We start from the raw sequence: 14748 nt of genomic DNA, 5'->3' as shown, positions 1-14748 counted from the left end.
AGGCAAGATGAAGCAAGAAAATGGAATCCAGAATCCTGATAAACTAACAGGTGGATGACCCATTTTCAGAAAGAGCAGAGAAATAATAAAAACTCTGTCATAAACAATGAAAAGAAGACAATGGCAGGAATGTGTTAATAGATGGTAGATTCATAAGGAAAATGGAAATTATGAAAGGCAACCAAGTGGGAATTCCAGGACATAAAGTAATATCTTCCATAAAAAGATTTCACATGAGCTGATACATGCTGACAACATGGATGAACTTCAAAGAATTCAGGCTAAGTAAAACAAACAACAACCAAAGTACTACATATGGTATGATGCCAGGTATATAAAATTTCTGGATAAGGCAAATCCATATAGACAGAAAGCTGCTTAGCGTTTACCTGGGGCTAGGGAACAAAGTATACATTGATTGTAAGTGGGGATGGGGCAACTTTTAGTGATGATGCACAGTTTCTAAATGTGAATTTTGGAGATGGGCACACAACTCTGCCGACTTAGTAAAAAATCATTGACTTGTACACTTAATGTGTCCTTGTTTGGGAAGGGGTAATGAAGAGTTGTTGGTGAAGGGGTAACTCTGTTCAAAGGAAGGAAAAATTCTAGTGTTCAATAGTGAAATAGGGCAAGTAGAGTTAACAATAATTTACCATATTTCAGAAGAGCTAGAATTTTTCAAATGTTCCCAACAGAGAGCGATGATAAAGGTTTCAGGTCAATCATGACCCAATTACCCAGGTCATGACACATAATGATGTGTCATCTGCCCGTATTAAAATATAACGTGTACTCCTTGAATATGTACAATTACTACGCTTCAACAAAAGTTATTTTAAACAGTCACAAGTTTAGCTACTCACCCCATTCTATGACGTGGAGGACCACATGGCAGGCTTTCTATCTGGGCAAAACATGACAGGGGAAAAAAAGAAAAGAAAAACAGCGAAGGCAAACTCTTAGAAAATCCTCAACAGTGAAAGTAACAAAGCACTGATATTGCTTTCTTCCTGAGCGGTTCTATTGTCATTATTGAAAAGAGGCATAGCGTTCCCTCGGTATTGGCATTAACACACCAATGAGATTTCCAGTACGTATCACTGTTGCTGGACCCTTCCTTAGTACAGTCATTTTAATGTCCTCATGTCAAGGAAATATGTCCAGAACACGGTGAAAACACACACGTGCTCCCAGTGCTATTACGCTGTCCCTGAGGGCTTCCCAAATAAGCCAGCATCTCAAAGTCTTACTTGTCCTACCAGAGGGCCACTCATCTGGACCTCAGATGTACATCTGCCATGTGTCGTCACCGTCCTCGGACACTTAGGCTCATCATCGATCCAGACAATACCCCTTCCAACAAGCAAGTATATTCCACAGCCAGGCTTATTTTGTGCAGGCTAATCTCATGCTTTACCAATGGAGAAAAGTAAATGTACAGTGGATGTTTTGTTTAGTACCTGCTTACTGAAATGCTCATACAAAAAACAAGAAAAAAATGACCTTCGACTGTTCTAATAAAATTATATAAGAAGTACGAGGGAAATTTCAGTAAACCAGTAAATCCACTAAAACTTTAGGGAATAAGTCAGGTACCGAAGTAACATATGGTATCATTACAGAACAAAGATGAACAAAAACCTCTATCTTGGGAAGGTGCCAGATAAATATTAAAAAATTTAATATTCAGTACATGAGAATTCCATTACAAGATTATTCTCCCTCTTCAGAAAATGGTCAAAAAGAGAAATACGTAAGTCATTCCCCAAAATCTTGTTGGTTACTTCAAAAAGATATCGAAAGAAAAGGGAAGAAACAAATAAAGAAGATTCCTTGGACAGGGAAGACACATCCACGGGCAAATATATGTACTGTAAAAAGAATCTCCTTTAAGCCGCCGAAGGAATGAACACATAGACCTTGAAGTTCTGACTTCACCAGCCCCAGACACACAGAAGAATGGCAAAAGTAACAAAGTGGTTGCTCACCTCTCTTCCCTGAAGTACAACAAATTGTTCTCATTCTTAACCTGCAACAAAGCATCATATGAAAATATAAATCAGGTCAGAAATGCGCCAAATTATTTAGAAAAAAGTGCCACACTAGGTCTTCTTTAATTACTTATCATACAGGCATCCCAGCATCCTAGTCCTTGTGATAAACATCAGAGTGGATCTTTTGTCACCTTTGTCATTTCATTTATTCACTTGCTTCCTCCCTGAACTCTTAACCTGCAGTTTCCTCGATACCAAGCTATCTGAGTTAGTGACACAGCAGTTTTTGCTCGAATGCAAAGTTCTAAAGCTGTATTCAACCAAAAAGATTTTATGAGAATACCCTGTGGTGCGAAAAATGGAAGGTACAGGGTCATGGCAGTGTGAGATCTTTGAGGAGGACATCAATTGGGCCAGTGCAGAAGGGGTTATTTGTCCTGTTCTAGTAGAATAAATGGCCACTCGGCTGCACCTCAACATCCTCAGGTACTTGTGCTTATCCTGGATCCAGACAAGTCCACTTCCAATAAATAAGGATTCCTCACACCACACTAACGCCCCAGAACCTTTATCCCCTACATTCAGCTCATAGCGGATTACAGCACAGGTGGGCCTTTCAGTTGACTTTAGTGAAGCTTGCCGTAAGGGCAACGGCAGAAGTATCGCGGGACACTTTGGTCTGGAGCAATACTTGAAGAGATGCTGCAGTGGGACAGTTGTCAATGATGATGTAGTACTCAATAGAATAGAATCCTGGAGTTCACTGGGAACTTGGATTGTATCATTTCCAAGACTATTAATATTTGCCAGGACGTATGTGACATAAGTATCCAGTGTGGGAATTTTCCTGTCAGATTGGTTTCTAGTCCCTAACCAAAGCATATACATGTGTTCGTGTTACACGCATAGGACAATTCCCCACGTGACTCTATTTAAGGACTAGGAGTAACATGATTTCAACATAATCCAAATCCAGGCTAGCCAATTCTCCTTCAGGAATCCTTGCCTTCCATAACCAACAAATACAGCAAAATACCTCAGTATTTTCTTATTCGGTCCTCATTAGTATTGTGCAAAATACATTTGCTTTCAGAAGCTGTGTAAAATCTCCCGGTCAAAGAAGACTTTACTTATTTTCCTGATTTGGCCCACTTTTCAACATCTTGTCAGTTTCGTTTAATGCTCTATTATTGGCAAGCGCAAGAAATATTAATCGCCAATGACTGAAAATCATAAGTAGATAAGTATAGTATATGCAATAACACTACACGCAAACCACGAAGCACTACAGCGAACTCACAATCAACAGCTCTTATTGAAGATTCAATCTGCATTAATAAAGATCTTAATTATAGATTTTGAATTGAAATCTCTCACCCAGGAAGAGAGGTGAGGGGTCTAGGTTCTATTTTGATATATACAAAATACACCCAGAGGAACAGACACTTCAATACGCGTAGATGGCATAATGTTAACTTTATGATTCCATTTCACCACGACTTGACTTATGGGAAAGTTAAAGGATCATTTCTTTCTCACTACCCTCCAAGTTCTGTCTGAAACCAAAAAAGAAGCCGAGAGAAAATCAGCCTTCACTCTCATTCCACTCGAAACGTCTGATACACAGAAAAATACAAGTAAGGCAAGATGAAGCAAGAAAATGGAATCCAGAATCCTGATAAACTAACAGGTGGATGACCCATTTTCAGAAAGAGCAGAGAAATAATAAAAACTCTGTCATAAACAATGAAAAGAAGACAATGGCAGGAATGTGTTAATAGATGGTAGATTCATAAGGAAAATGGAAATTATGAAAGGCAACCAAGTGGGAATTCCAGGACATAAAGTAATATCTTCCATAAAAAGATTTCACATGAGCTGATACATGCTGACAACATGGATGAACTTCAAAGAATTCAGGCTAAGTAAAACAAACAACAACCAAAGTACTACATATGGTATGATGCCAGGTATATAAAATTTCTGGATAAGGCAAATCCATATAGACAGAAAGCTGCTTAGCGTTTACCTGGGGCTAGGGAACAAAGTATACATTGATTATAAGTGGGGATGGGGCAACTTTTAGTGATGATGCACAGTTTCTAAATGTGAATTTTGGAGATGGGCACACAACTCTGCCGACTTAGTAAAAAATCATTGACTTGTACACTTAATGTGTCCTTGTTTGGGAAGGGGTAATGAAGAGTTGTTGGTGAAGGGGTAACTCTGTTCAAAGGAAGGAAAAATTCTAGTGTTCAATAGTGAAATAGGGCAAGTAGAGTTAACAATAATTTACCATATTTCAGAAGAGCTAGAATTTTTCAAATGTTCCCAACAGAGAGCGATGATAAAGGTTTCAGGTCAATCATGACCCAATTACCCAGGTCATGACACATAATGATGTGTCATCTGCCCGTATTAAAATATAACGTGTACTCCTTGAATCTGTACAATTACTACGCTTCAACAAAAGTTATTTTAAACCGTCACAAGTTTAGCTACTCACCCCATTCTCTGACGTGGAGGACCCCATGGCAGGCTTTCTATCTGGGCAAAACATGACAGGGGAAAAAAAGAAAAGAAAAACAGCGAAGGCAAACTCTTAGAAAATCCTCAATAGTGAAAGTAACAAAGCACTGATATTGCTTTCTTCCTGAGCGGTTCTATTGTCATTATTGAAAACAGGCATAGCGTTCCCTCGGTATTGGCATTAACACACCAATGAGATTTCCAGTACGTATCACTGTTGCTGGACCCTTCCTTAGTACAATCATTTTAATGTCCTCATGTCAAGGAAATATGTCCAGAACACGGTGAAAACACACACGTGCTCCCAGTGCTATTACGCTGTCCCTGAGGGCTTACCAAATAAGCCAGCATCTCAAAGTCTTACTTGTCCTACCAGAGGGCCACTCATCTGGACCTCAGATGTACATCTGCCATGTGTCGTCACCGTCCTCGGACACTTAGGCTCATCATCGATCCAGACAATACCCCTTCCAACAAGCAAGTATATTCCACAGCCAGGCTTATTTTGTGCAGGCTAATCTCATGCTTTACCAATGGAGAAAAGTAAATGTACAGTGGATGTTTTTTTAGTACCTGCTTACTGAAATGCTCATACAAAAAACAAGAAAAAAATGACCTTCGACTGTTCTAATAAAATTAGATAAGAAGTACGAGGGAAATTTCAGTAAACCAGTAAATCCACTAAAACTTTAAGGAATAAGTCAGGTACCGAAGTAACATATGGTATCATTACAGAACAAAGATGAACAAAAACCTCTATCTTGGGAAGGTGCCAGATAAATATTAAAAAATTTAATATTCAGTACACGAGAATTCCATTACAAGATTATTCTCCCTCTTCAGAAAATGGTCAAAAAGAGAAATACGTCAGTCATTCCCCAAAATCTTGTTGGTTACTTCAAAAAGATATCGAAAGAAAAGGGAAGAAACAAAAAAAGAAGATTCCTTGGACAGGGAAGACACATCCACGGGCAAATATATGTACTGTAAAAAGAATCTCCTTTAAGCCGCCGAAGGAATGAACACATAGACCTTGAAGTTCTGACTTCACCAGCCCCAGACACACAGAAGAATGGCAAAAGTACCAAAGTGCTTGCTCACCTCTCTTCCCTGAAGTACAACAACTTGTTCTCATTCTTAACCTGCAACAAAGCATCATATGAAAATATAAATCAGGTCAGAAATGCGCCAAATTATTTAGAAAAAATTCCACACTAGGTCTTCTTTAATTACTTATCATACAGGCATCCCAGCATCCTAGTCCTTGTGGTAAACATCAGAGCGGATCTTTTGTCACCTTTGTCATTTCATTTATTCACTTGCTTCCTCCCTGAACTCTTAACCTGCAGTTTCCTCGATACCAAGCTATCTGAGTTAGTGACACAGCAGTTTTTGCTCGAATGCAAAGTTCTAAAGCTGTATTCAACCAAAAAGATTTTATGAGAATACCCTGTGGTGCGAAAAATGGAAGGTACAGGGTCATGGCAGTGTGAGATCTTTGAGGAGGACATCAATTGGGTCAGTGCACAAGGGGTCATTTGTCCTGTTCTAGTAGAATAAATGGCCACTCGGCTGCACCTCAACATCCTCAGGTACTTGTGCTTATCCTGGATCCAGACAAGTCCACTTCCAATAAATAAGGATTCCTCACACCACACTAACGCCCCAGAACCTTTATCCCCTACATTCAGCTCATAGCGGATTACAGCACAGGTGGGCCTTTCAGTTGACTTTAGTGAAGCTTGCCGTAACGGCAACTGCAGAAGTATCTCGGGACACTTTGGTCTGGAGCAATACTTGAAGAGATGCTGCAGTGGGACAGTTGTCAATGATGATGTAGTACTCAATAGAATAGAATCCTGGAGTTCACTGGGAACTTGGATTGTATCATTTCCAAGACTATTAATATGTGCCAGGACGTATGTGACATAAGTATCCAGTGTGGGAATTTTCCTGTCAGATTGGTTTCTAGTCCCTAACCAAAGCATATACATGTGTTCGTGTTACACGCATAGGAAAATTCCCCACGTGACTCTATTTAAGGACTAGGAGTAACATGATTTCAACATAACCCAAATGCAGGCTAGCCAATTCTCCTTCAGGAATCCTTGCCTTCCATAACCAACAAATACAGCAAAATACCTCAGTATTTTCTTATTCGGTCCTCATTAGTATTGTGCAAAATACATTTGTTTTCAGAAGCTGTGTAAAATCTCCCGGTCAAAGAAGACTTTACTTATTTTCCTGATTTGGCCCACTTTTCAACATCTTGTCAGTTTCGTTTAATGCTCTATTATTGGCAAGCGCAAGAAATATTAATCGCAAATGACTGAAAATCATAAGTAGATAAGTATAGCATATGCAATAACACTACACGCAAACTACGAAGCACTACAGCGAACTCACAATCAACAGCTCTTATTGAAGATTCAATCTGCATTAATAAAGATCTTAATTATAGATTTTGAATTGAAATCTCTCACCCAGGAAGAGAGGTGAGGGGTCTAGGTGCTATTTTGATATATACAAAATACACCCAGAGGAACAGACACTTCAATACGCGTAGATGGCATAATGTTAACTTTATGATTCCATTTCACCACGACTTGACTTATGGGAAAGTTAAAGGATCATTTCTTTCTCACTACCCTCCAAGTTCTGTCTGAAACCAAAAAAGAAGCCGAGAGAAAATCAGCCTTCACTCTCATTCCACTCGAAACGTCTGATACACAGAAAAATACAAGTAAGGCAAGATGAAGCAAGAAAATGGAATCCAGAATCCTGATAAACTAACAGGTGGATGACCCATTTTCAGAAAGAGCAGAGAAATAATAAAAACTCTGTCATAAACAATGAAAAGAAGACAATGGCAGGAATGTGTTAATAGATGGTAGATTCATAAGGAAAATGGAAATTATGAAAGGGAACCAAGTGGGAATTCCAGGACATAAAGTAATATCTTCAATGAAAAGATTTCACATGAGCTGATACATGCTGACAACATGGATGAACTTCAAAGAATTCAGGCTAAGTAAAACAAACAACAACCAAAGTACTACATATGGTATGATGCCAGGTATATAAAATTTCTGGATAAGGCAAATCCATATAGACAGAAACCTGCTTAGCGGTTACCTGGGGCTAGAGAACAAAGTATACATTGATTATAAGTGGGGATGGGGCAACTTTTAGGGATGATGCACAGTTTCTAAATGTGAATTTTGGAGATGCGCACACAACTCTGTCGACTTAGTAAAAAATCATTGACTTGTACACTTAATGTGTCCTTGTTTGGGAAGGGGTAATGAAGAGTTGTTGGTGAAGGGGTAACTCTGTTCAAAGGAAGGAGAAATTCTAGTGTTCAATAGTGAAATAGGGCAAGTAGAGTTAACAATAATTTACCATATTTCAGAAGAGCTAGAATTTTTCAAATGTTCCCAACAGAGAGCGATGATAAAGGTTTCAGGTCAATCATGACCCAATTACCAAGGTCATGACACATAATGCTGTGTCATCTGCCCGTATTAAAATATAACGTGTACTCCTTGAATATGTACAATTACTACGCTTCAACAAAAGTTATTTTAAACCGTCACAAGTTTAGCTACTCACCCCATTCTCTGACGTGGAGGACCACATGGCAGGCTTTCTATCTGGGCAAAACATGACAGGGGAAATAAAGAAAAGAAAAAAAGCGAAGGCAAACTCTTAGAAAATCCTCAACAGTGAAAGTAACAAAGCACTGATATTGCTTTCTTCCTGAGCGGTTCCATTGTCATTATTGAAAAGAGGCATAGCGTTCCCTCGGTATTGGCATTAACACACCAATGAGATTTCCAGTACGTATCACTGTTGCTGGACCCTTCCTTAATACAATCATTTTAATGTCCTCATGTCAAGGTAATATGTCCAGAACACGGTGAAAACACACACGTGCTCCCAGCGCTATTACGCTGTCCCTGTGGCCTTACCAAATAAGCCAGCATCTCAAAGTCTTACTTGTCCTACCAGAGGGCCACTCATCTGGACCTCAGATGTACATCTGCCATGTGTCGTCACCGTCCTCGGACACTTAGGCTCATCATCGATCCAGACAATACCCCTTCCAACAAACAAGTATATTCCACAGCCAGGCTTATTTTGTGCAGGCTAATCTCATGCTTTACCAATGGAGAAAAGTAAATGTACAGTGGATGTTTTGTTTAGTACCTGCTTACTGGAATGCTCACACAAAAAACAAGAAAAAAATGACCTTCGATTGTTCTAATAAAATTAGATAAGAAGTACGAGGGAAATTTCAGTAAACCAGTAAATCCACTAAAACTTTAAGGAATAAGTCAGGTACCGAAGTAACATATGGTATCATTACCGAACAAAGATGAACAAAAACCTCTATCTTGGGAAGGTGCCAGATAAATATTAAAAAATTTAATATTCAGTACACGAGAATTCCATTACAAGATTATTCTCCCTCTTCAGAAAATGGTCAAAAAGAGAAATACGTAAGTCATTCCCCAAAATCTTCTTGGTTACTTCAAAAACATATCGAAAGAAAAGGGAAGAAACAAATAAAGAAGATTCCTTGGACAGGGAAGACACATCCACGGGCAAATATATGTACTGTAGAAAGAATCTCCTTTAAGCCGCCGAAGGAATGAACACATAGACCTTGAAGTTCTGACTTCACCAGCCCCAGACACACAGAAGAATGGCAAAAGTACCAAAGGGGTTGCTCACCTCTCTTCCCTGAAGTACAACAACTTGTTCTCATTCTTAACCTGCAACAAAGCATCATATGAAAATATAAATCAGGTCAGAAATGCGCCAAATTATTTAGAAACAAAGTGCCACACTAGGTCTTCTTTAATTACTTATCATACAGGCATCCCAGCATCCTAGTCCTTGTGATAAACATCAGAGTGGATCTTTTGTCACCTTTGTCATTTCATTTATTCACTTGCTTCCTCCCTGAATTCTTAACCTGCAGTTTCCTCGATACCAAGCTATCTGAGTTAGTGACACAGCAGTTTTTGCTCGAATGCAAAGTTCTAAAGCTGTATTCAACCAAAAAGATTTTATGAGAATACCCTGTGGTGCGAAAAATGGAAGGTACAGGGTCATGGCAGTGTGAGATCCTTGAGGAGGACATCAATTGGGCCAGTGCAGAAGGGGTCATTTGTCCTGTTCTAGTAGAATAAATGGCCACTCGGCTGCACCTCAACATCCTCAGGTACTTGTGCTTATCCTGGATCCAGACAAGTCCACTTCCAGTAAATAAGGATTCCTCACACCACACTAACGCCCCAGAACCTTTATCCCCTACATTCAGCTCATAGCGGATTACAGCACAGGTGGGCCTTTCAGGTGACTTTAGTGAAGCTTGCCGTAATGGCAACAGCAGAAGTATCTCAGGACCCTTTGGTCTGGAGCAATACTTGAAGAGATGCTGCAGTGGGACAGTTGTCAATGATGATGTAGTACTCAATAGAATAGAATCCTGGAGTTCACTGGGAACTTGGATTGTATCATTTCCAAGACTATTAATATGTGCCAGGACGTATGTGACATAAGTATCCAGTGTGGGAATTTTCCTGTCAGATTGGTTTCTAGTCCCTAACCAAAGCATATACATGTGTTCGTGTTACACGCATAGGACAATTCCCCACGTGACTCTATTTAAGGACTAGGAGTAACATGATTTCAACATAATCCAAATCCAGGCTAGCCAATTCTCCTTCAGGAATCCTTGCCTTCCATAACCAACAAATACAGCAAAATACCTCAGTATTTTCTTATTCGGTCCTCATTACTATTGTGCAAAATACATTTGCTTTCAGAAGCTGTGTAAAATCTCCCGGTCAAAGAAGACTTTACTTATTTTCCTGATTTGGCCCACTTTTCAACATCTTGTCAGTTTCGTTTAATGCTCTATTATTGGCAAGCGCAAGAAATATTAACCGCAAATGACTGAAAATCATAAGTAGATAAGTATAGTATATGCAAGAACAATACACGCAAACTACGAAGCACTACAGCGAACTCACAATCAACAGCTCTCATTGAAGATTCAATCTACATTAATAAAGATCTTATTAATAAATTTTGAATTGAAATCTCTCACCCAGGAAGAGAGGTGAGGAGTCTAGGTTCTATTTCGATATATACAACATACACCCAGCGGAACAGACACTTCAATACGTGTAGATGGCATAATGTTAACTGTATGATTCCATTTCACCACGACTTGACTTATGGGAAAGTTAAAGGATCATTTCTTTCTCACTACCCTCCAAGTTCTGTCTGAAACCAAAAACGAAGCCGAGAGAAAATCAGCCTTCACTCTCATTCCACTCGAAACGTCTGATACACAGAAAAATACAAGTAAGGCAAGATGAAGCAAGAAAATGGAATCCAGAATCCTGATAAACTAACAGGCGGATGACCCATTTTCAGAAAGAGCAGAGAAATAATAAAAACTCTGTCATAAACAATGAAAAGAAGACAATGGCAGGAATGTGTTAATAGATGGTAGATTCATAAGGAAAATGGAAATTATGAAAGGGAACCAAGTGGGAATTCCAGGACATAAAGTAATATCTTCCATAAAAAGATTTCACATGAGCTGATACATGCTGACAACATGGATGAACTTCAAAGAATTTAGGCTAAGTAAAACAAACAACAACCAACGTACTACATATGGTATGATGCCAGGTATATAAAATTTCTGAATAAGGCAAATCCATATAGACAGAAACCTGCTTAGCGGTTACCTGGGGCTAGGGAACAAAGTATACATTGATTATAAGTGGGGATGGGGCAACTTTTAGGGATGATGCACAGTTTCTAAATGTGAATTTTGGAGATGCGCACACAACTCTGTCGACTTAGTAAAAAATCATTGACTTGTACACTTAATGTGTCCTTGTTTGGGAAGGGGTAATGAAGAGTTGTTGGTGAAGGGGTAACTCTGTTCAAAGGAAGGAGAAATTCTAGTGTTCAATAGTGAAATAGGGCAAGTAGAGTTAACAATAATTTACCATATTTCAGAAGAGCTAGAATTTTTCAAATGTTCCCAACAGAGAGCGATGATAAAGGTTTCAGGTCAATCATGACCCAATTACCAAGGTCATGACACATAATGCTGTGTCATCTGCCCGTATTAAAATATAACGTGTACTCCTTGAATATGTACAATTACTACGCTTCAACAAAAGTTATTTTAAACCGTCACAAGTTTAGCTACTCACCCCATTCTCTGACGTGGAGGACCACATGGCAGGCTTTCTATCTGGGCAAAACATGACAGGGGAAAAAAAGAAAAGAAAAACAGCGAAGGCAAACTCTTAGAAAATCCTCAACAGTGAAAGTAACAAAGCACTGATATTGCTTTCTTCCTGAGCGGTTCTATTGTCATTATTGAAAACAGGCATAGCGTTCCCTCGGTATTGGCATTAACACACCAATGAGATTTCCAGTACGTATCACTGTTGCTGGACCCTTCCTTAATACAATCATTTTAATGTCCTCATGTCAAGGTAATATGTCCAGAACACGGTGAAAACACACACGTGCTCCCAGCGCTATTACGCTGTCCCTGTGGCCTTACCAAATAAGCCAGCATCTCAAAGTCTTACTTGTCCTACCAGAGGGCCACTCATCTGGACCTCAGATGTACATCTGCCATGTGTCGTCACCGTCCTCGGACACTTAGGCTCATCATCGATCCAGACAATACCCCTTCCAACAAACAAGTATATTCCACAGCCAGGCTTATTTTGTGCAGGCTAATCTCATGCTTTACCAATGGAGAAAAGTAAATGTACAGTGGATGTTTTGTTTAGTACCTGCTTACTGGAATGCTCACACAAAAAACAAGAAAAAAATGACCTTCGATTGTTCTAATAAAATTAGATAAGAAGTACGAGGGAAATTTCAGTAAACCAGTAAATCCACTAAAACTTTAAGGAATAAGTCAGGTACCGAAGTAACATATGGTATCATTACCGAACAAAGATGAACAAAAACCTCTATCTTGGGAAGGTGCCAGATAAATATTAAAAAATTTAATATTCAGTACACGAGAATTCCATTACAAGATTATTCTCCCTCTTCAGAAAATGGTCAAAAAGAGAAATACGTAAGTCATTCCCCAAAATCTTCTTGGTTACTTCAAAAACATATCGAAAGAAAAGGGAAGAAAAAAATAAAGAAGATTCCTTGGACAGGGAAGACACATCCACGGGCAAATATATGTACTGTAAAAAGAATCTCCTTTAAGCCGCCGAAGGAATGAACACATAGACCTTGAAGTTCTGACTTCACCAGCCCCAGACACACAGAAGAATGGCAAAAGTACCAAAGGGGTTGCTCACCTCTCTTCCCTGAAGTACAACAACTTGTTCTCATTCTTAACCTGCAACAAAGCATCATATGAAAATATAAATCAGGTCAGAAATGCGCCAAATTATTTAGAAACAAAGTGCCACACTAGGTCTTCTTTAATTACTTATCATACAGGCATCCCAGCATCCTAGTCCTTGTGATAAACATCAGAGTGGATCTTTTGTCACCTTTGTCATTTCATTTATTCACTTGCTTCCTCCCTGAATTCTTAACCTGCAGTTTCCTCGATACCAAGCTATCTGAGTTAGTGACACAGCAGTTTTTGCTCGAATGCAAAGTTCTAAAGCTGTATTCAACCAAAAAGATTTTATGAGAATACCCTGTGGTGCGAAAAATGGAAGGTACAGGGTCATGGCAGTGTGAGATCTTTGAGGAGGACATCAATTGGGCCAGTGCAGAAGGGGTCATTTGTCCTGTTCTAGTAGAATAAATGGCCACTCGGCTGCACCTCAACATCCTCAGGTACTTGTGCTTATCCTGGATCCAGACAAGTCCACTTCCAGTAAATAAGGATTCCTCACACCACACTAACGCCCCAGAACCTTTATCCCCTACATTCAGCTCATAGCGGATTACAGCACAGGTGGGCCTTTCAGGTGACTTTAGTGAAGCTTGCCGTAATGGCAACAGCAGAAGTATCTCAGGACCCTTTGGTCTGGAGCAATACTTGAAGAGATGCTGCAGTGGGACAGTTGTCAATGATGATGTAGTACTCAATAGAATAGAATCCTGGAGTTCACTGGGAACTTGGATTGTATCATTTCCAAGACTATTAATATTTGCCAGGACGTATGTGACATAAGTATCCAGTGTGGGAATTTTCCTGTCAGATTGGTTTCTAGTCCCTAACCAAAGCATATACATGCGTTCGTGTTACACGCATAGGACAATTCCCCACGTGACTCTATTTAAGGACTAGGAGTAACATGATTTCAACATAATCCAAATCCAGGCTAGCCAATTCTCCTTCAGGAATCCCTGCCTTCCATAACCAACAAATACAGCAAAATACCTCAGTATTTTCTTATTCGGTCCTCATTAGTATTGTGCAAAATACATTTGCTTTCAGAAGCTGTGTAAAATCTCCCGGTCAAAGAAGACTTTTCTTATTTTCCTGATTTGGCCCACTTTTCAACATCTTGTCAGTTTCGTTTAATGCTCTATTATTGGCAAGCGCAAGAAATATTAATCGCAAATGACTGAAAATCATAAGTAGATAAGTATAGTATATGCAATAACACTACAAGCAAACTACGAAGCACTACAGCGATCTCACAATCAACAGCTCTTATTGAAGATTCAATCTACATTAATAAAGATCTTATTAATAAATTTTGAATTGAAATCTCTCACCCAGGAAGAGAGGTGAGGAGTCTAGGTTCTATTTTGATATATACAACATACACCCAGCGGAACAGACACTTCAATACGTGTAGATGGCATAATGTTAACTGTTTGATTCCATTTCACCACGACTTGACTTATGGGAAAGTTAAAGGATCATTTCTTTCTCACTACCCTCCAAGTTCTGTCTGAAACCAAAAACGAAGCCGAGAGAAAATCAGCCTTCACTCTCATTCCACTCGAAACGTCTGATACACAGAAAAATACAAGTAAGGCAAGATGAAGCAAGAAAATGGAATCCAGAATCCTGATAAACTAACAGGCGGATGACCCATTTTCAGAAAGAGCAGAGAAATAATAAAAACTCTGTCATAAACAATGAAAAGAAGACAATGGCAGGAATGTGTTAATAGATGGTAGATTCATAAGGAAAATGGAAATTATGAAAGGGAACCAAGTGGGAATTCCAGGA

General features: G+C 39.2%; 4 non-coding genes across 4 annotated transcripts; all 4 read right to left on the bottom strand.

Annotated features, from left to right (window-relative positions):
• Positions 1-1279: 1279 nt before the first annotated feature.
• On the bottom strand, positions 1280-1345 carry LOC123645552. Its single transcript, XR_006737665.1, has one exon. It is a non-coding gene; the product is annotated as a small nucleolar RNA SNORD109A (small nucleolar RNA).
• A 3571-nt stretch (positions 1346-4916) lies between these two features.
• Positions 4917-4982, bottom strand: LOC123645551. Its single transcript, XR_006737664.1, has one exon. It is a non-coding gene; the product is annotated as a small nucleolar RNA SNORD109A (small nucleolar RNA).
• A 3569-nt stretch (positions 4983-8551) lies between these two features.
• Positions 8552-8617, bottom strand: LOC123645550. The gene has a single exon (XR_006737663.1). It is a non-coding gene; the product is annotated as a small nucleolar RNA SNORD109A (small nucleolar RNA).
• Positions 8618-12189: 3572 nt separating this feature from the next.
• Positions 12190-12255, bottom strand: LOC123645549. The gene has a single exon (XR_006737662.1). It is a non-coding gene; the product is annotated as a small nucleolar RNA SNORD109A (small nucleolar RNA).
• Positions 12256-14748: the final 2493 nt, after the last annotated feature.

The sequence above is a fragment of the Lemur catta genome, chromosome 9, assembly GCF_020740605.2.
Source record: "Lemur catta isolate mLemCat1 chromosome 9, mLemCat1.pri, whole genome shotgun sequence".
NCBI classification, from domain to species: domain Eukaryota; kingdom Metazoa; phylum Chordata; class Mammalia; order Primates; family Lemuridae; genus Lemur; species Lemur catta.
Note: the sequence above shows the minus strand (reverse complement) of the source record. Positions and strands in the feature narration are given on the sequence as shown.